Below are 21796 nucleotides of genomic sequence, written 5' to 3'. Positions count from 1 at the left end.
TGCTGCTTCATACGATACTGCCACGCTGAAAGCCTTATCTAGCGTCAGCTCTTTATCTGAGAGTAACTTCTTCTGTGTTCCTTCACTCAGGAGTCCACAGACAAATTTGTCCCGTAGGGTATCTGCCAGTCCTGCTCCGAACTGGCAGTGCTTTGATAGCTTGCGTAGTTCCGTAAGATACTCAGCATTGCTCTCATCTTCATGCTGAGTTCTCCTGTGGAATTTTAATCTTTCTGCTGTCAACAGCAGTGCAGGGTTTAAGTGTTCCTGTAGGACAGCAACAATTTTGTTAAAACTCTTCGCCTTTGGTTTGGCTGGAGTAATCAGGTCCCGCAATAGTCCGTACGCTCTAGCGCCCATTAAGTTTAGCAATATCGATGCCTTTTTCCCCTCCGCTATTTCGTTTGCCTCGAAATATACCTCGACTCTTTCCACATACGTGGTCCAGTCCTCTAATGTATTATCAAAAGTGCCCGACCTTCAACAATGTCGTCTGAGGTGCTGCCGAGTTGCAGGTAAGTTCGTTTCTTATTCGTCGCCAGTGTTAAGTCCGTGAATGATTGAGACACGGAGCAGCAGGAGTGAAAACAAACAAGTCTTTACTGGTGGAAGTCAATAGCGAAACTAACAAACAGAGGCTCTCTAGCGCCTTTTATACAGGGGTGGTCACTGCCGGTACTGCAGTCTGAGACCAGTTATTCTCTTAAAGGTACATACACAACAGTTCCCCTCCAAGTCACACGCCATCCTGACTTAGAAGTATATCGCTGATCCTTCATCGTCGCTGGGTCAAAATCCTGGAACTCCCTCACTAACTGCACTGTGGGGGCACTTTCACCACACAGACTGCAGCGGTTCAAGAAGGAGGCTCACCACCACCTTCTCAAGGGCAAGTAGTGATGGGCAATAAATGCCGGCCTTGCCAGCGACACCCACATCCCATAAAAATGAATTAAAAAAAAGACTTGTGTACGTACACTTCTAGGTCTCTCTGTTCCTGTACTTGCTTTAAAATTGTACCATTTAGTTCATATTGTCTTTCCTCAATAAAAGCACATTCCTGAAAGGCTCCAGAAACACTGCAGCCAAAAACCACCCAAAGCCTCTTCCCCTTTCAGAGCTCCACCACCACAGAGCTCCTCTTGGGCTCATTTATTACGGGCTCTGTCAGCGAGAAGCGTAATTTTGGCAAGAGAGCTGGGGAATTCAATATTTTTACACACATACTGGTTCGTGAACAAGGCCACAGACTCACAAAAAAGACAGAATGTCACAATCAGGAGGAATGGAGTGTGAAACATGGCTATGGTTTTAGTTCCCCCCAGTGTCTGGTGTACCTGAACCATTTTGCAGCCAAACAGCCAGCAGATGACCCAAAAATCTGCCTTACGGTCTTTGAAAAGACAATGGTCGCGAACTTTATTCCTCTGAGGAGGCGAGTTTCGAGGAGGGTCTGTCGCGAAAATCGGAAAAATTGGGGGCAGGCTGCAAACCCACCTCCATCCCGCCTCCACGCAACTTTGGGAAGTGTCGGGTCAGCCGCTCCCGAACTGACCCGACAACAAACGGCAAGACAGGTTGTTATGGCAGTTAACCTGCCGTTCACTGCCTGGTTAATCCTATTTTAAAGGGCTGATCATATTTTTGTGGTTTTTCAAGACGTTGCCCGCCTTCATCAAAACACGACTGGTGAATGGAGGCGTGTTCACCTCGGACCTCAATAGCTGACAGCTGCTCGAGTAGTTTTAAAGCGGTCCTGCAATGTCTCATTCTATCACATGACACAACTTAGTGGCTTGAGGTTTGGGAGACATTTTGGTGCTCAACTAATCTTGTGAGGTCAGAGTCTGACATCCGTCTGCTGTGTCAGCTCTTCGGAACACCCTCTGGCTGTTGTGTCGGTACCTTTCTACCTAGACACAATTTAGGACGCAGAACTCAGAGATTCAAACATGAAGTGCTTTATTGGAAGGAAAGGAAGTTCTGGAAAGTTCCGAACAAAGAGAGCTAAACTTAACAGAGAACACCCAACCATTTATCTCCTGTGACAGCGCCACCATAGGTGGGAGGAGAACACACAATAGAACACACAATACACAACATTTCCTCCCCTCTTAAATGGAAGGTCCACATTATTCCTCAATAGGTAAGTTACTTTCAATGCACTCAACGAATCTAGGGTAGAGGTAGACTGCCTCAAACCCTGACTTTACCCTGGGGTTTATTCTGCCCCAGTCTTGTGGGTAAGCCACTAAGCCTACAGATCCAAGCGTCTTGGAGGCCGCCGCTCTCTGACAGGATACCGGCAGTCATCGCTGGCTTCCACAGCAGTAGGCATTGACACAGGCCTGGATGGAGAAGGTGCCTGTGTCAGTTGAAAGTCAGGAGTTTGCACAGGTGGAAGAGTCTCTTTGACTTCCTGTGTTGGAGAAGAGCACTGTGGCAAAGGATGCTGGTTTGCGGTATCATCCGGAAACAGTTCAGGCCAACCAGCCATTGGAGCCTCTGTGGCTGTCTCTGCTCCTAGCAACAGTTGATCTGTGTGTCTTCTCCAGACGACGTCCTCAGCAGTCTCAACTGTGTAAGACACAGGGCCCGTCTGCGCGATCACCGTAGCAGGAACCCATTTCGGTCCAGTGTTGTAGTTTTGAGCTACGACCTGCTCTCCAGGGTGAAACCGTCTCTCCTTGGCTCTTTTCTCTCTCTTTTCAACTTGAGCTTGTTGTTGACAATGGACAACCTGTTCTGCCCTTGGAGGTTTGAGTATGTCAAAACTTGTCCGCAACTGCCTCTTCATCATGAGCGAAGCGGGGGAAGTTTTGGTTGTGGCATGCGGCTCGTTCCTGTAGGACAACAGGAAGCTGTTCAGACGTTGGTGGATTGAGCCCTGACCTTGCGATGCCTTCAAGGCGTGCTTCAAAGTTTGCACAAACCTTTCTGCCTGGCCATTAGTAGAGGGATGATAGGGCACGGACCTGATGTGTTGGACACCATTCACATGCAGGAAGGTTGCAAACTCCTGTGATACAAATTGTGGACCGTTGTCACTTACGAGTTGTTCCGGTGAGCCATAACGGCTGAACATCTCACCAAGTTTCTCAATTGTTTTCTCTGCCGTGGTAGACCTCATCACAGCGACCTCCGGCCACTTGCTATGAGCATCCACAACCACCATAAACATCTTCTCTTCGAAAGGACCGGCGAAGTCCACATGTACTCGCTGCCACACTTCTGCAGGCCAATCCCAGGGGTGTAGGGTTGCCAGCTGTGGAACATTCCGGACCCTTTGACATGGGGAACATGTTTTGGCTTTCTCCTCAATATTCCCATCAAGACCTGGCCACCAGAAGTAGCTTCTTGCCATTTCCTTCATCCGAACCATCCCACTGTGGCCTGTATGAAGTTGTTGCAGTATAGGTTCCCTCAGAGGTGGCGGAATGATGACATGGCGTCCCCAAAGAAGACAACCTGCCTGGACGGAGAGCTCATTTCTTTTTGAAACGTAAGGTTTCAAACTAGGAGAATCTCCTATAGCTCTCCCTCGAATGACATCGTCCATTACCTCAGACAGGACTGGACCATTGCGGGTGTACCTTCGCACCTGAACTGCAGTGACAGGTGCTCCCTCCACTTGTCTAAAGTAGAAGATGTCTATCTGACGAGGCTCTGGGGGAGTAACAGGCAAGGGTAGCCTCGAGAGACCGTCTGCGTTGCTGTGCAAGTCTGATTTGCGATATTTGATGTCGTATGTGTGTCCTGACAACAGTAAAGCCCACCTTTGCATCCTGCTTGCAGCGAGAGACAGAATTCCGGTGTGGGGCCCGAAGTTTGAAGTCAATGGACGGTGGTCCGTCAGGAGTGTGAACCTTCTCCCAAACAGGCACTGATGAAATTTTCGAATTCCAAAAACGATTCCCAAGGCCTCGCGCTCGATCTGCGCATAGTTACTCTCGGCCTTGTTCAAGGTGCGTGATGCGAAGGCGATAGGTTTCTCTTCACCCGAAGGCATGATGTGGGATATGACTGCTCCCACACCATATGGTGATGCATCACATGCTAGCTGCACGGGTAGCTTTGGGTCGAAGTGTGTCAGGACCTCCGATTTCAGCAATGCTTTCTTTGCTTGGGCGAAAGCTTCGTTGCACAGTTCAGTCCATTTCCATGTTTTGCCTTGACATAGCAACGATGTAATGGCTTCAGCAATGTTGCTAAGTCTGGTATAAACTTCCCATAGTAGTTAAGTAGTCCCAGAAATGAATGTAACTGGCTTACATTCTGGGGTGCTGGGGCCTCCATGATCGCCTTGACTTTTGACGGCGCCTTATGCAGGCCAGTAGCGTCAATCACATGCCCCAGGTACTCAACTGAAGACTGAAAGAATTCACATTTGTCTTTACGAACTCTGAGTCCGTACTCTTTCAGTCGTTGTAGTGTCGCATCCAAGTTCAGAAGATGATCCTCATTTGTCCCAGTGACAAGGATGTCGTCCAGGTAGCACTGGACTCCTGGCAGTCCACTCAAAATCTGATCCATTGCCCTTTGGAATAGAGCAGGGGCCAACGTAATTCCAAATGGAAGGCGGCAGTATCTGTATAGCCCCTTGTGTGTCACAATTGTCAGCAGCTCCTTTGATTTGTCATCGACATGCATTTGTAGATAAGCCTGGCATAAGTCTATTTTGCTGAACTTTTGCCCTCCGGCCAGGCCCGTAAAAAGATCATCAATGAGGGGAAGAGGGTACTGTTCCGCAGACAGCACCGGGTTAATAGTCACTTTAAAATCCCCGCAGATTCGAACAGATCCATCCTTTTTCAGGACAGGAACAATGGGTGTGGCCCATTTGCTCACGCTCACAGGCTCCAGGACTCCATTCTCGATTAAGGCCTCCAAGTTAGCCTCAACTTTTGGTCTAATTGCATAGGGTACAGGTCGGGCTTTGTGAAACTTCGGCTTGCTTCAGGTTTAATGTCCAGTCTCACGCTGATCTTTTTCATGCTCCCAAGCTCCCCATTGAAGTGTTCTGCATGTTTGTTTAACACTGCAGTCAGACCTGACTCCCCTTTTGACATCATGCGGACTGCAGGCCAGTCCAGCGTGATTTTCTCTAGCCATGCACGTCCCAGTAGCGATGGGTAATTTCCCTTTACCACATATAGTGGCAGTTTTGCAGTCTGTCCGTTCAATTTAACTGTCACCTCAATGATGCCTCTCATGGCCACAGGTTCGCCGGTATACGTCTTTAGCACAATGTTTGTTGGCTGAAGGGTAAGATGCTTTAGCATTTTGTTGTAGACAGTGTCTGAAACAAGGGACACAGCCGCACCTGTGTCCACCTCCATCCGCACTGATTGTCCCTCCACCAGTGGTGACACCCAGTAGCCATTTAAATCACCTGCAACCGTCAGTATGTGCACCTCTTCCTCCTCAGAGGTGTCGCTCCCCTCTGTTTTGCTTGTTCCATCATACTGCACTGAATGAACACTCTTTTTCCTCTCTTGTCCAAATACAGACATTTTGCTTCCATGCTTCCCAGCTCTGTCTGTTCTTTTTTTACCTCTACAGGCGCGTTCAATGTGACCCTTTTTGCCACAATTTCGGCATTCCAGCTCCGTACACCAGCAGTCATTAGCATGATGGCCCGTTTTCCCACAACGGTAACATGTGCCGTTCCGCGCAGCTTTAGGCTCAGACGACACCTTGTGAACTCTCCCTGTTGAACTCAACTGGTGAGCCTCCTTTTCTGCCATCTCCATGGAGACACTAACTTCAATGGCCTTTTCAAGAGTAAGGTTGTCCTTAGCAAGAAGGCGCTTCTGTGTGGCTGCATTTTGCAGACCACACACAAGTCTGTCTCTAATGGTGTCATTCAGCACCTCCTTGAACTGGCAGTGTTCCGACAACCTTTTTAAAGCAGCAATAAACATCGTCACTGATTCCCCCTCCTCTTGATTCCGTTTATGAAGTCTAAATCTCTCAGCAATAACCAGAGGTTTTGGTGAAAAATGTGCTCCAAGAATTTCCACTAGTTGCTTATATGTTTTAGTTCCTGGCTTATCTGGTTGCACGAGGCTGCGAAGTAAATTGAATGTCTTCGGCCCGATTACACTCAAAAAGGTAGGCACGACCTTTTCATTTGCCACCGCATTCGCCAATATAAAATAGTCAAAAAGTTCCGTATATGCGCTCCATTGCTCCACATTTTCATCGAAATCACTGATGTTTCCTAATATAGTAGCCATCTCATGTTTCAAATTAAATTTTCTGTTTACTCACTGCACCTGTAACGTACGCAGATTCATCCGCTCCTCGTTGCCACTTGTTGTGTCGGTACCTTTCTACCTAGACACAATTTAGGACTCAGAACTCAGAGATTCAAACATGAAGTGCTTTATTGGAAGGAAAGGAAGTCCTGGAAAGTTCCGAACAAAGAGAGCTGAACTTAACAGAGAACACCCAACCATTTATCTCCTGTGACAGCGCCACCATAGGTGGGAGAAGAACACACAATAGAACACACAATACAGAACACTGGCCACTTTGCCTGAGCACTCACAACCTTCATTCCTTGACTGAGATATCTACCAGTGGTATGGGCTCCATTTCTTTCCTCTCATCCTGGTCGTCATAATCGGAGGAACAGCAGCCGTGTGGCTCAGCGCAGAGCTTCCTCGGAAGAAGAGGAGGAGGATGAGGAAGAAGAGGAGGAGGAGGAAGAGGCGTGCCTTGCGGGCCCTGTTGTTACCAATGCAGCATCCCTCCAGTTCACTGCTGCCCGTCAAGCAGGGGATGCACTCTGCCATGCCACATTCGCATAAGCTTACTCTTCAACCATAGGTGGCTCCCATTTGGCTTTCTAATTGTAGGCAACCTTCCTCCAACGTCATACATCATCTCTGCTATAACCGGTTCTTTCCTATCACTTTCACCATCATCATTACAGATGCAAGTTGCCCTGAGCCCTCAATGCACATTTGCCATTTCCCAGAACAAATAGGCCACACATTCAACTGTTTTCCATCACATTTGTTTACTACATTGACAAAAGGATCACAATGCAAACTCTTAAGTAAAAGCAGAAAAATCATGACAAAACACCCAGGTGAGTCCCCTTGTGACTATTTGTGCTTTATCTTCCTCTTACGTGTGCTTTTACGTGGTGGTTCCCCTGTGGCTTCAGCAGATGTCGAGGCACCTTGCTCACTTGGATGCTGCGCCTGCTTAGACAACTTTGGCGGGCGTCCTCTGGGTTTGGGAGCCTGGGAGGGCTCTGCAACAGTCTGCTCTTCCTGCGGCTGTGCAGGGGCTGAAACGGCCATCTCAGTTGGTTCTGCAAAGTGGGCCTCTGAGCGAGGGCTCCGCAGTGGCATGGTCGTGTGAGCGCTTGGAGAGGAGCCCGCACTTCCTTGTTGGCTGCCACCAACATCCCTCTCATGGGTCAGCTGCACCTCAGTGCTGGCAAGTGGCTGGAGAGCACCTTGCTGCACATCAGGGGGGCCATGAGGACCCGTATCTGTACTGGCAGTCCTCATCACAAGGACGTCCACGAAGCTCTGGTGCTTCTGCTCAACAGCTGCCCATCGCTCCTCCAGAGATGACAATCTATTTTGAATACTCACTATGTTTTCGTTACTCTGGCGACTTATGTCCTCTGTGGAGGTTGCCATCCTATCCATGGAGGTTGTCATCCTATCCATGGCAGTACGTTCATGCGCCATTGCCTCCACAATGGCAGTGCTCATGTTAGAGATAGACTCCTCCATTCTGTGCACACACGCACTTACGCTGGAGGCAAACCCTTCCAGAGACTCCTGCCCTTGTTCCTGGAGTTCCTGAACCGCTCTCTTTCTGGATGGCCCCAGAGGCACAGCGTCTGCATGCAGCTGAGCAGAGCTCGGAGAGTCCTGCGACCTCCAACGAGGACTCTCCACTGCTGTCGCTGTCTCCACCATCTGCTGATGCTCACTTGTGAGCTGTGATACTCCAGGTGACAACACTACTCTAAGTGGCGAAAGCCCCGCCGAGGCGTGAGTGTCTGCGCTGGTGTTGGGTGCACTGAGTCCTGGTGACGCTGCTCCCTCAGAGGCTGCAGGTTCCTCTGAGGAGTCGTCTGGCTGTTCCTCCTGGACAGTGGGGTGGGGGCTCAATGGTCCTGTGGGAGAATAAAGGCATGAGTTAGACATCTGATTATGATGTAGCAGGCACATCTTATTGTAGAGATAATACAAAGGGAATCTCTATGAACATCATATGCCATTGCAGTCAATCATTACATGTAAATGAGAGGGATGAAACTCTATTCTGTCACCGGCTTCGTCTAGTACGCTCGTCTCTCCATCGCCCACTTCCAGATCCTCGCCACCTCCGATGATCTCGTGCGCAGCCTCCTCAGCACTTGTCAATGTTGCCAGGGTTGGTGTGCCTCCTCCTGTCTGTGCTCGCTCCCTCTTATTGTGGGCTATCTTTTCCTGCAAGGAGGGACACAAGCGGAGTTTCAACCACAGTGATGGAGTGAGTGTGAAGAATCCCTACCATAGAAGCTTTGAGGGAGACCAAGATGGAGTGAGGTGCCAAGAGGAAGCTAGTTCCCTGTGTGTTGTTAGCTGTTGTCAATGCATAACAGTGAGAGCGAGTGTGAGGGGTGCATAGGCAGGATGGTGAAGTGATTCAGTAGAGAGAGAGAGGTGGAGAGGTAAGGGTGCAATGGAAGTAAGGGTAAGGTAGGATGTGGAGGAGCAGGCTTATAATGCAGAGCGCTGGTGATGAGAAGAGAAGGGAAGCAGATTGAAGGTAAGTGTGATAGGATACTCACTTTTGATGATCGCAGAAGATCATTAAAGCGTTTCCTGCACTGGGTCCATGTGCATGAACTAACGGACCTTTCACTGACCTCCTCAGCACTGTGCAGCCAGGCTGCCTTGGTCTGCTGAAGAGGCTTCCTCCGTCCATCCGGAGGGAAGAGAATCTCCCTGCGCCCTCTTACTGCCTCAACAGGAGCTTGGAGGGACTCCTCATTGAAGCGTGGAGCTGCCTTGCCTCTGGAAGCACTTATTCTTGCTCTCACACATGCACAAACCAGCAGAATCAAGAACTGAGAGGCTGAGGCTGCATGGGACCATTAAAAGCATCTGCAATAATGATGTCATCAGAGGCGGCTAACAGACCCAACCGCAGTCATAGGACTGGCCAGCACGCCCCAATGAACAAGGCAATTGGAAAAAAATGTCAAAACCGGAGCTGATCCAGCCGGCAGCGGGTCCAGTGCCTGCCCATCAGGTAACCCGACTACAAGCCACCTCCACAATAAAAATTGCAGCCAGGTGTACCTGAACCATTTTGCAGCCAAATAGCTAGCAGATGACCCAAAAACCTGCCGTGCGGTCTTTGAAAAGACAATCGTTCAGATAAATACATTTTTTTTTAAAACCTCAGGAGTTGGAATAAAATTTTTGTTTCAATTCTCCCTCCTTTCCAATAATTTGAGTGCAGGAGTAAAGAAGTCTTATTCCAATTATACAGGGCCTTGGTGAGACCACACCTGGAGTGCTGTGTACAATTTTGGTCTCCTTACCTAAGGAAGGATATACTTGCCATAGAGGGAGTGCAACGAAGGTTCACGAGATTGATTCCTGGGATGGCGGGACTGTCGTATGAGAAGAGATTGAGTAAACTAGGCCTGTATTCTCTTGAATTCAGAAGAATGAGAGGGGATCTCATTGAAGCATACAAAATTATTACAGGACTTGATAGGGTGGATGCTGGGAGAATGTTTCCCTTGGCTGGGGAGTCTAGAACCAGGGGTCACAGCCTCAGGATAAAGGGTAGGCCATTCAGGACTGAGATGAGAAGAAATTTCTTCACACAGAGGGTGGTGAATCAACATTTCATTGTGCAGTACACACGTCTGCTGCATATATGACAAATAAAATTGAATTGAATTGAATTGAAAATTGAATTGAATTGAATCTTTGGAATTCTCTACTCCAGAGGGCTGTGGAGGCTCAGTCATTGGGTATATTCAAAACAGAAGTCGATAGATTTCTGACTAGTAAGGGCGTCAAGGGATATGGCGATAGGGCCGGGGAATGGAGTTGAGGCAGAAGATCAGCCATGATCTCATTGAATAGCGGAGCAGGCTCGAAGGGCCGAATGGCCTACTCCTGCTCCTATTTCTTATGTTCTTATGTTCTAATTACCTGGGCACTTTAGCCCAAAATTGCGATCGGAGGCTTCCCGCGGGCGGATACCTCCGACCTGTAAAAAATCGACGCATTTACCTGGTGGCCCGGGAGATACGGAAGCTTGTGATCCTGGGCCTCTCCGGGTTTGCGCGGGCAGAGGCCCACATATCCTGAGGGCGCAGGCGGTTCGCAAGTGCCCCGGGGATCGCTTGAAAAATACACAAACAAATGAAATAAATTTTAAAAAACATTACATTTTTAAAATTAATTAAAATGTCATTTAATTAAATATTTTAAATGAAAATTTAATTTTTTGAAGATGTTAATATGTTTTAACAGGGCTAAAAATAAACTTACCATATTGGACAGGGATTTTAATGTATAAATGAGTGTAAACATTTTATTTTTCTACTTTTTAAAACTCTTATGCTGGTAAAAGCTGGCCTTATGCCAGCGTAAGAATTTCACAGGCATTCAGCGGGCGGAAGTTGGGCAAATAGCGCAACTCTCCACCCGCGGAGGCCCTTCTCCCAGGGATGCGGATCCTCTTCTTGACAGACCGCAAGTTCTGTGTTTTAGCGCATGCGCAGCTCCTACGGGCGCGTGCACACCTCGTACGCAGTCGTAGGGGTCGCAAAATACGGCCCCATGAGATTGCAAGTTGTGTCCAGTGTCAGCATCTAGCACCTCCGGTTCTATACAGCTTGGGTTAGATGGACAGCTGAGCCCCAAAAGGCTCTTATGTCAGTTAGGGTAAAAGCTGGGTAAAGCTCCCTGTACTCTCCCTCAGTCTGCACTCAATAGGGGCAATTTTAACCTAACCGGACCATCAGGAAACTGACGGGATCAGGTGTGATGCTGGTTTCACACACCGCCCTATTTTACTCTCCATCGAAGTCAATTTTGGGCGGGGTGCAAGACCGGCGTTCCACTCGATCCCATGGGATTCCCACCCAACGTGTTGGATTACAATTACCCACAATGTGTTTAAGATCAACCTAAGAGCATCGCTCCACCTCGCTCCAGTGTGACAGTTCTATTCTCACGCCAGATGTTTTCATGGGCCCTCGGAGTGAAATTCCCTACTGAAACCCAAATTAGTGATGAATTATGGACAAATCTGTGCTGTGGTGTAATTTCCATCAAAATGTGGGATTATACAATCAAACTATTCAAAATTATTTTGAAATCTGGAATTCTCTCCCCACAAGCCTCTGGATGTTGGGGAAATTGCAGATGTCAAGACTGAAACCGAGGATTTCAAGGGATATGAAGCTAAGGTGGGTAAGTAGAGTTGAGTTACAGATCAGCCACAATCTAAGCTACAATCAAGGGGTTGAGTGGCCTACAACAACAATAACAACAACTTTTATTTATATAGCGCCTTTAACATAGTAAAACGTCCCAAAGCGCTTCACAGGAGCGATTATCAAACAAGATTTTGCCACATAAGGTGATATTAGGGCAGATGACCATAAGCTTAGTCAAAGTGGTAGGTTTTAAGGAGCATCTTAAAGGAGGAAAGCGAGGTAGAGTGTTGGAGAAGTTTAGGAAGGGAATTCCAGAGCTCAGGGCCTTGGCAGCTGAAGGCACGGCTGCCAATGGTGGAGCGATTAAGACTCCTTTTCCTATGTCCCTATGTTGCTATCTGGTAGCATAACAACAGGACAAAGGTGAAAGCACTGATTGTGGGAATAGATTACTCATGAAGGCCAATTTGGGATTACTAAGAGCATGAAAACATCTCAAGAGCTTGTGGGGATGCCAAGAACCCAATGTCATGGCCTAATTCACCTCCTGATGGGTAACTCAATATTTGAACTTCTGAATACTTGGGATAAAGACAAGAGACTTGAAATTGCACCGTGCAGAAGTAGTGGCAAACACATTACTGCATTTTTAGGGAAATGCTTTTATCTGCAATTTGAATAAGAAGAAGGAAAGAAAGAACTTGCATTTATATAGCGCCTTTCATGACCTCAGGATGTCCCAAAGCGCTCTACAGCCAATGAAGTACTTTTGAAGAGTGGTCACTGTTGTAATGTAGGAAACACAGCAGCCAATTTGTGCACAGCAAGGTTCCACAAACAACAATGAGATAATGACCAGAAGATCTGCTTTTTATTGATGTTGGTTGAGGGATGAATATTGGCCTGGACTCCCCGATGAGAGAACTCCCCAGCTCTTTTCCGAAAAAGTGCCGTGGGATCTTTTGTGTCCACCCGAGACGCTATTCTGTTTAGTTTTGATGCATTGACGTGGCAGACAGAGGAATTTCATGCCAACGTGTTAACACACAGCGCCACTTCATCCTTGCAACAGGAGAGGGTGAGGGCCAACATTTATTTGTCACTGCACAGCGTTTGAATCCTATGAGGGAGTCACACATCCAGTTGAACACTTTATCAGCTCCATCACAAGAGCCCAATAAGGTGAGGGCACCAACTACAAAGACAAACACCCATTTATCATGACCCAGGATATGTGTCCTCTGAGGAAGTGGCTAGTTACACAGCTAAATGTCATAAGAGCACAGCTTCTCAATGAAATTGTGAATATCTATGACGTTTGTCCAGTGACTTCCTTGTAGCCGCAAGCCTACATTTCGTTGTACTGCACTTGTGCACTAACAATGACAATAAAAGTTGATTTGATTTGATATTAAGTTTTTGAAGGCTGCTTTTAGCTTTTTTTGTATCTAATCTAGGAACATAAGAACAGTAGGAGGCCAGTCAGCCACTCGAGCCTGTTCCGCCATTCAATTATATCATGGCTGATCTGTATCTCCACTCCATCTTATAAAAACAGAAGAACATAAGAAATAAGGCCCTTTCAGCCTGCTCTGCCATTCAATAATATCATGGCTGATCTTCTACCTCATCTCCACTTTTCTGCACTATCCCTATATCCCTTAATTCCCTTAATATTCAAAACTCTATTGCTCTCTGTCTTAAACATACTCAATGACTGAGCCTCCACAGCCCTCTGGGGCAGAGAATTCCAAAGATTCACCACCCTCTGAGTGAAGAAATTTCTCCTCATCTCAGTCCTAAATGGCCGACCCCTTATTCTGAGACTGTGACCCCTGGTTCTATATTCCCCAGCCAGGGGAAACATCCGCCCTGCATCTACCCTGTCAAGCCCTGTAAGAATCTTGTATATTTCAATGAGATCATCTCTCATTCTTCTAAACTCTAGAGAATATAGGCCTAGTCTACTCAATCTCTCCTCATAGGACAATCCCCCCATCCCAGGAACCAGTCTGCTGAACCTTCGTTGCACTCCCTCTAAGGCAAGTATATCCTTCCTTAGGTAAGGAGACCAAAACTGTCCACAATACTCCAGGTGTAGTCTCACCAGGGCCCTATATAATTGCAGTAAGACATCTATACTCAAATCTACCCGCTTTGGTTCCATAACTCTTAATACTCTTGCCTAACAAAAAACCTATCTCTCTTTGTTTTGAAATTTTGAATTGACCTCCAGCCTCAACAACTCATTGGGGGAGAGAGTTCCATATTTCCACTGGCCTGGTGTGAAGAAGTGTTTCCTGACATCACCCTTTGAATTGCCTGGGCTAAAAATTCAGTTGGGCGCCGTTTGGGGCGCCAAACTCGCCTGGGCGCCGGAATTACCGCTGCGAGCGGAGCCACTTGCGCCATCCCGATATTCAGTTTCTGCGCCCCAAACGGAAGCGGGCCGCTACTCGAGGCTCCCCGCGCCCCGCTTGGGGCGCTCACCCTGAATATCGGCGCGCTAAGGGCCGCATCGCCACACGCTGCGGCACGGCACGCTGCGGTACTGCAGGCCTTCCTCCCACTGTTAAGGGGGAGGTGCCTGCAACAGCGCGATCCCCGCTCGCGAGTGCCGGCAAATGAGCCCGGCACCAAGGAGAAGTGCCGGGCTCTCGGGAAACAGCCGGCAATGCCGCGGGGAGGGGGTTTAGGAGGCCGGGGACGGAGGTGCTGGCAGGCGGCCGCCGAAAAAGCGGCCGCCCCGCACCTCCACCTTAACTAGCGCCACTACCGCCACAGGTAGGCCCTGTGAACCGGTCACGATTTGCGACCGGCGTTAAAGAGGCGGGCGCGACCAAATATGCTCATCAGGGCGGGAGCGGGGTGCTGCGCACACCGATGACGTCATCGGTGGCGGCGCAGCGCTACAGGCTAACGCCGCCATTAGCGCCCCGCTAAATATCGCGGGAGGTGTGGCCAGTGGCGCTAAAGCCACTGAGTGCCCTCTTTGGGCGCAAACTGGTGGCGCAGCCCACTGAATTTCTAGGCCCCTGTCTCTAAATTTAAGGGTATGTCCTCTTGCTCTGGACTCCCCCACCAAAGAAAATAGTCTATCTACCCTATCGCATCCTTTAATGATCTTAACCATAATTTAATTGTCTTAAACAACCTTTTAATTATCTTAATTATTTTGATTCAATTGACTCATTTGCTTCACTTTGATGGCGCTTTGGCGCGAGATGTTCAATTTCGATTCGGGCCTTTACAACCAGCAACCAAAATGGTGCTCAAAACTCCAGGGTCCCTGCTCTGCACCAGAGGGCGAGTGGGGCAGGACTTCCCAAATCGCGGGGATGGGATAATTCGAGTAGTCAGAGCCGGCATCCTGTAGAGGCACAACAGAGAGGCCTATCCCGAGTATACGCTGTTGCTGTGACAGTGGAACCAGAGGCCCATAATGGGCCGAAGAGGCAATGTTAATATTGCAAATGTTTCTCCAGAGGGAAACCATGGCTTGCGTTGCACAGCAATTGACCCTCTTTGAAATTGATTAGCTATCCTCCTTAAGTCGAGTGTGGCCTTCGTTAGTACCGCACCCAAGGCTGCTCTCAGCTGGCATGGCTGCTGCTGGGCCAAAGGAGGATGCAATGGGCAGAATTTTAGGTGGGGCCTTGGACAACCCCACCCCCGACGCGCCCCAAAGCATGGTAGTGGACTTAAGGGCTAGCGGAAGAGTCTTCAGGCCCCGACTAGCCATAGGTTGCATGAGGTGGATACCTAGCAAATCCAGGTTCTACCCCTGTTTCATGCCCCCTCACCCCGACAACCTGCACATTTTTCACCCTCTGACATCACAGGAATTTAGACTTCATAGACCTGTCAGTCTGCATGAGATTCAAACACGTATCCTAAAGCTGAATCTGTCTTGACCAAGTGTGCCACACACTCCCACTTCCAATTCCATTTCAATAGTTGTGGAATATCAATTCTAATGCTTAACCATTTGCCTCTTTAGTAATGCAATACACAAACTGCCTGCATTCAAACCTGGAGACCCAGAGCCATCAGTTACAACCCGTGGCTGATATCAGGATCAACAAGGGGAACTATTTATAACCTACCTCAATGTCGTCAACAAAAGACACCAAATTTAGCAATTCAATATCTGCACACACATACTCACACACATACAATTGCAAGCGCACTCACGCATGACAGGCGCACACACATGTACATACACACGTGACACACACATGCACATATGCATGCACACACATATGCAACACACGCAGTGCACATGGACACGTAGTACATATACACACATGCACACACGCTCACACATGCAAGCACAAACACATACACACACATACACATGGGCACACGCACAGATACACACGTGACACACATGTGACACACACACACGACACACATGCATGCACACATACGCACAGACACACATGCGACATACACATGTGCCACACACATACATGTACACACACGTGGGTGTGACACACACATTCACAAACACACATGCACACACATGCATGCACATATGCACACACATGTACAGCACACATAGGCATGCACACACGTGCAATACACACATGCATGCAAACACTCAGGCACACGTGCACATACACATGCACACAACACGTTCACACATATACGCACACATACGCATACACATGCACGAGTGACAAGCGCACCCACGCACACACATGCGCAACACACATGCACAGCATGTGCACACACATGTACACATGTGAGCATAAATGCACACACGCACCCACACACATGACACACACATGCATGCATGCACACACACAGGCACACACGCACACACATGCACACACACACACACACGGCACACACATGCATGCACATACTTGCATGCACATACTTGCACGCACACACGCGTGACAGGCACATGCAAGCATACACACACATGCATGCACATGACACTTACACATACATGCATGTGCACACACATGCATGCACACACACAGGCACACACGCACACACATGCACATACACACACGGCACACACATGCATGCACATACTTGCATGCACATACTTGCACGCACACACGCGTGACAGGCACATGCAAGCATACACACACATGCACGCACACGGCACTTACACACACATGCACACACACACATATGCATGCACACGTCTGTGCAACATGCACACAGATGCATGACACATGCACTTCCCATGCACACACGCACATGACACTCGCATACACACATGCATGCACACACATGCAACTCGTGCACACACACGTAGCAATCGCACACACGTGCACACTCGCACACAGATATATGCATGCACACATTGCAAAATTAATCAGCACATGGACTGAAAGATCTTGCTTGTGTATGTGAGCTTCTGTTTGTAAAGCACAGTCATAATTCTCTATACAGCATTATAAATCTATATAATGAGTCAGTGCAAACATAGAATTATGTAGTACATTGATATAGGATTTATACTGTCAACCAAAGCATTCTAGCTCCTTGAATCTTTCATTCTGTAAATGGAACAATTTCTGCATTGCTAAATCCCCCCTCCACTCCCCAATCTGTCAACTGGCAAGCACTAGCTAAGCTTCTTAATGTTTACTGGGTGCTGTCGGAGAAGTTTATAAAAGAGTTACACTAGTCATTGACTACTCCTTAAATAAAACTAGCAGTAGGTGAAGCAAATCCCCGTTAAACGTGATGTGCAGTTTTTCTGGCACTCCCAGGCTCACTCTGCATCCTGCTCAACAATCCACATCCGGCGCTGAATCCAATTATTGCATCCACTGCTGCTCCCCTAACCACAAACTTGTGCCGAATTCACACAAGGCTGGGCTCTAGCGGTTATAAAACCCTTTTGCACGGATTCAAAAAAGGAACAAGCACCAAAAATAAGGGAAAGTTACTCTAATTGTTAAACACTGGCACTCAACAACTACTGATGCACGATAGCGTTGTGTTCCTGTTCAATTATCACAATTCTATAATAAGAGCACTCTTTCCTTTCATACAAAATCTCACTTGTCCTGAAAGAAGATTGTGTAGCACTTTTTGCTATCATCTTGTCTTGCCTCTTTCCCCAAAATGAAACTCGTAAAATGCTGCCCAGGAAACCCCAGAATCAGGGAACCACATCTGATGGTTGACAAGCTTGTGTCCCAACCCCTTTACACAAAGGCTGGAGTGGTGCAAGCGCTAAGAGTAGAGGGGTGATTTTATCATCCAACGCTCTCGCTGGGCGATATCCAGAGGTGGGCTCCCTGGATCACTGGTTGGGCCACCCCCCCATCGAAAGTTGAATTCCCCCCCGCTTGCCCCACACATCAGATAAGAGCATAAGAACATAAGAAACAGGAGCAGGAGTCGGCCATTCGGCCCCTCGAGCCTGCTCCGCCATTCAATAAGATCACGGCTGATCATCGACCTCAACTCCACCTTCCCGCCCTATCCCCATATCCCTTGATTCCCTTAATATCCAAAAATCTATCGATCTCTCTGCCTTGAATATACTTAACGACTGATCCTCCACAGCCCTCTGGGGTAGAGAATTCCAAAGATTCACCACCCTCTGAGTGAAGAAATTTCTCCTCGTCTCAGTCCTAAATGGTCGACCCCTTATTCTGAGACTGTGACTCCTGGTTCTAGACTCCCCAGTCAGAGGAAACATCTTTCCTGCATCTATCCTGTCAAGCCCTGTAAGAATTTTGTATGTTTCAATGAGATCACCTCTCATTCTTCTAAACTCTAGAGAATATAGGCCTAGTCTACTCAATCTCTCCTCATAGGACAATCCCCCCATCCCAGTCTGGTGAACCTTCATTGCACGCCCTCTATGGCAAGTATATCCTTCCTTAGGTAAGGAGACCAAAACTGTACACAATACTCCAGGTGGGGTCTATACTACAGGTGTGGTCTAGCTTCTAGATAAAGGGTTGAAATAAGCTGCACTGTCTTCTAATGAAATGTCAACCAGACACATCACAGTATTTAATAATGGGGAAAATATTCAGGAATGGTACAATATTAAAGGGGGTGCAGGAACAGAGAGACCGGGGGTGTATATACACAAATATTTGAGGGTGACAGGACAAGTTGAGAAGTCTGTTAAAGAAAACATATGAGATCTTTGGCTTTATTAATAGAGGTATAGAGTACAAAAGCAATGAAGTTATACTGAACATTTATAAAACACTGGTTAGGTCTCAGCTGGAGTATTGTCTCCAATTCTGGGCACCACACTTTACAAAGGATTTCAAGATCTTGGAAAGGGTGAAGAAGAGATTTATTAGAATGGTACCAGGGATGAGGGCCTTCAGTTACGTGTAGAGACTAGAGAACTTTCCCAGCCCCTACACTTGCTTAAAAATCTGTTCCATTTCCTGCTTTTTTCCAGTTCTGACGAAAGGTCATCGACCGGAAACGTTAACTCTGTTTCTCTCTTCACAGATGCTGCCTGACCTGCTGAGTATCTCCAGCATTGTCTGTTTTTATATTAGAGACTAGAGAAACTGGGGTTGTTCTCCTTAGAGCAGAGAAGGTTCAGGGGAGACAAATAGAGGTGTTGAAAATTATGAATGGTTTTGATTTAGAAACTGTTTCCACTGGCAGGAGGGTCAGTAACCAAAGGACACAGAGTTAAGGTAATTGGCAAAAGAGCCAGAAGGGAGGTGAGGAGTATTCTTTTCACACAGCGAGTTGTTATGATCAGGAATGCCCTGCCTGTAAGCAGATTCAATAGTAACTTTCAAAAGGGAATTGGATGTATTCTTGAAAAGGAAACAGCTGCAGAGATCTGAAGCAAGAGCAGGAGGGATTGGGACTAATTGGATCACTCTTTCAAAGAGCTGGCACAGGCACGATGGGCTGAATGGCCTCCTTTTGTGCTGTTTGATTCGATGATTCACAGTTCTCTGATCCATGCTTCTGTTGAGCGAGTCTGGACCAATGGCGTCTCCAAAAATTCACCCTAATTAACCTTATTAACATCTTCCGAACAATTGGGTTTAATCAGTCAAGAGTTAATGGTCCCTTTTCTACTTTAGCCTAAATACCTTTCTTTCCTTATACCTATGAACATTACTTTATATTGAGAACTTAGCCTAGGTGTGTCCAAGCGTTTTTTTGTCACTGGCTGGCATTGGGCCATACCATGAAGCTTTGGGGCCACATAAAAACTTTAAATCCTTCTTCTTCTTAATTTGCTTGACACTAAAGTTGCTGATACTGACTGATTTTGTAGTTTTGATTCAGGATTTACCCACCAATGAAACAACAATCCTTCCCAAACCAACAAAATTTCAATCAGAACGGCCGCAACTTTAACTGGGGGTGCGGGTAGGAGGGAATCCCCCCTCGGGGATCTCAGCCTGAGGCGCAGCCCATTTTACCTCGCAGGCATCATTTCAATAACCCAGGACATCTCCCTCCCTCAACCGGCAGGATTGACTTCAGGGCTGGCGGGCGGGAGTGGGAAAATCAGGTCGGGAGCCTTAGGAAGCCGGCCACCCGGAGGAATGGCCCTCGGCATAACCTCAGTGCTGGGCAAGGGGGCTTCGACAGCCGATCCCAGCATGGAGAGGGAGAGGCAAGGCTGGGGCTGGGGAGGACTAAGGGGCTCCTTGCGGGGCCTGGAGGGTGAGGGAGGACTCCTGCTCCTCCTGGCTCACAAGGATCTCGCACAAAAGTTACTTATCTAAACTTACCTTGGCCTCTTCTGGCTAGTCGGTGCCTCTGGCCGGGGTTCGGCTAGCAGGTTTGACACCAGGTGGGTTTAACACCGGGAGGGTTTGACACCGGGCAGTTTTGATACCGGGCAGACCTCCCACTGACTCATTGTGAAAATCATGTTGTTGCACCAATGACGTCACCAGGCCGCGACTTTCGAATTTTACCTATTACATTTTTACTTATATTTTTTTTCCACCCCTTTGTTTTAGGTTTTCCCTCCCCCCCACTTTCCTTTTTTTTTCTCTCTCCCACATGGCAGCTGTCTCTCATCCTGCCAGTACACTTCACACCTAATCTGAGCCGTCTTTTGTCTCCACTGTCCTATTACCATCTCGTCTGGTTTTGAATACCTCTTAATGTCTCTTCACTTCTTTTGTTCTATCGCAGCCCTGCCTTCGATCTATTTCATTTCCTTTCCAGTTTTGAAAAAGGGTTTCGACCCGAAACGTCGACTCTAATTTCTCTCCACGGATGTTGTCTGGCCTGCTGAGTTTTTCCAGTATTTTCTGTTGTTATTTCGGATTTAAAGTTGGCCTCGCCTGGTCTGCAACAAGAGCATCGGCCAACTTCAAAGTCGGTGACGATACAATAGAGCGACCTCAGGACAATAAGTGGACTCGGCCTGACCTTAACCCCTCCCCCACACCACGTTCCTGCTGGGCTAGGGGGAGTTAAAATCAAGCCTGACAAACCAGCAATAAGAAATGTAAGCACAAATGAGCTTTGTGGGTTAGATTGACACAACTCAGGGGCCACATGGGGCTGGGCATCCCCTTCCATTCATATTCCTAGATATCTGTGGATGGTATCTATCTCCTGCATGAGCCACCTGGGTAAAAGGTTTGGTACAATCAGAAAAAATGACATTAATTGCACACAACTTTATCTCCTTTAAAAACCTTAGATGTGGAATTTTACTGAAGCCCATCTAAAAAAAATGAAGTAAATTGTAAGCGATGAATAAGTCTTGCTTTCCAATCTGGTCACCTCATCAAAGGATTCTAGTAGATTCATGAGGCATGACCCCTATTGCTTATAAAACTGAGCTGACTACCCCTTATGGTCTTTATGTTCCTTAAATTAAAATTTAAAATGCTCTTGAGCACTCTCCAGCTACTGGTGGTAGACTGACTGGTGTAGACGTCCCTGATTCATGAATCTCTCCTTTATTTAGATTTTGAGATTATATGAACCACTCTCCTTTCCTCAGACACACTCCTTTGCATTTATAGAGCTCCCAGAAATATTAATCGAAGCCTTTCCTACTTCCTTGCTCATTTCCATTGGGATTCTTAGGTGTATGTATCACATCCAAGAACTTTTTAAGTTTCACTCCACATAAGTTTTGGACACTTCTACAAATTGACTAGAATGTGTCTTCAATCTTCGTTTTATGAGGACTTGTGTGAAGAACTATTTTAACAGTTCAGCCCTTTCCTGATTCTCCCATGATATTTTACCCAGTTTGCCCCTTAAAGGCCTATTGGGTTTTCAACACATCAGGGTAGGTTACTGTCTTTAATGCATTGCCTGATGAAGCGCCAGAGAGAGCAATCATACGGGGAGGATCACATGCCTGTTACTAAACCTATCTGATTTTCCTTCCATTAGTTTAAATGGCAAAATGGCAAG

This window comes from Somniosus microcephalus, chromosome 29 (assembly GCF_052327205.1).
Source record: "Somniosus microcephalus isolate GS21.2 chromosome 29, FLI_Smic_1.0, whole genome shotgun sequence".
NCBI lineage: Eukaryota > Metazoa > Chordata > Chondrichthyes > Squaliformes > Somniosidae > Somniosus > Somniosus microcephalus.
Note: the sequence above shows the minus strand (reverse complement) of the source record.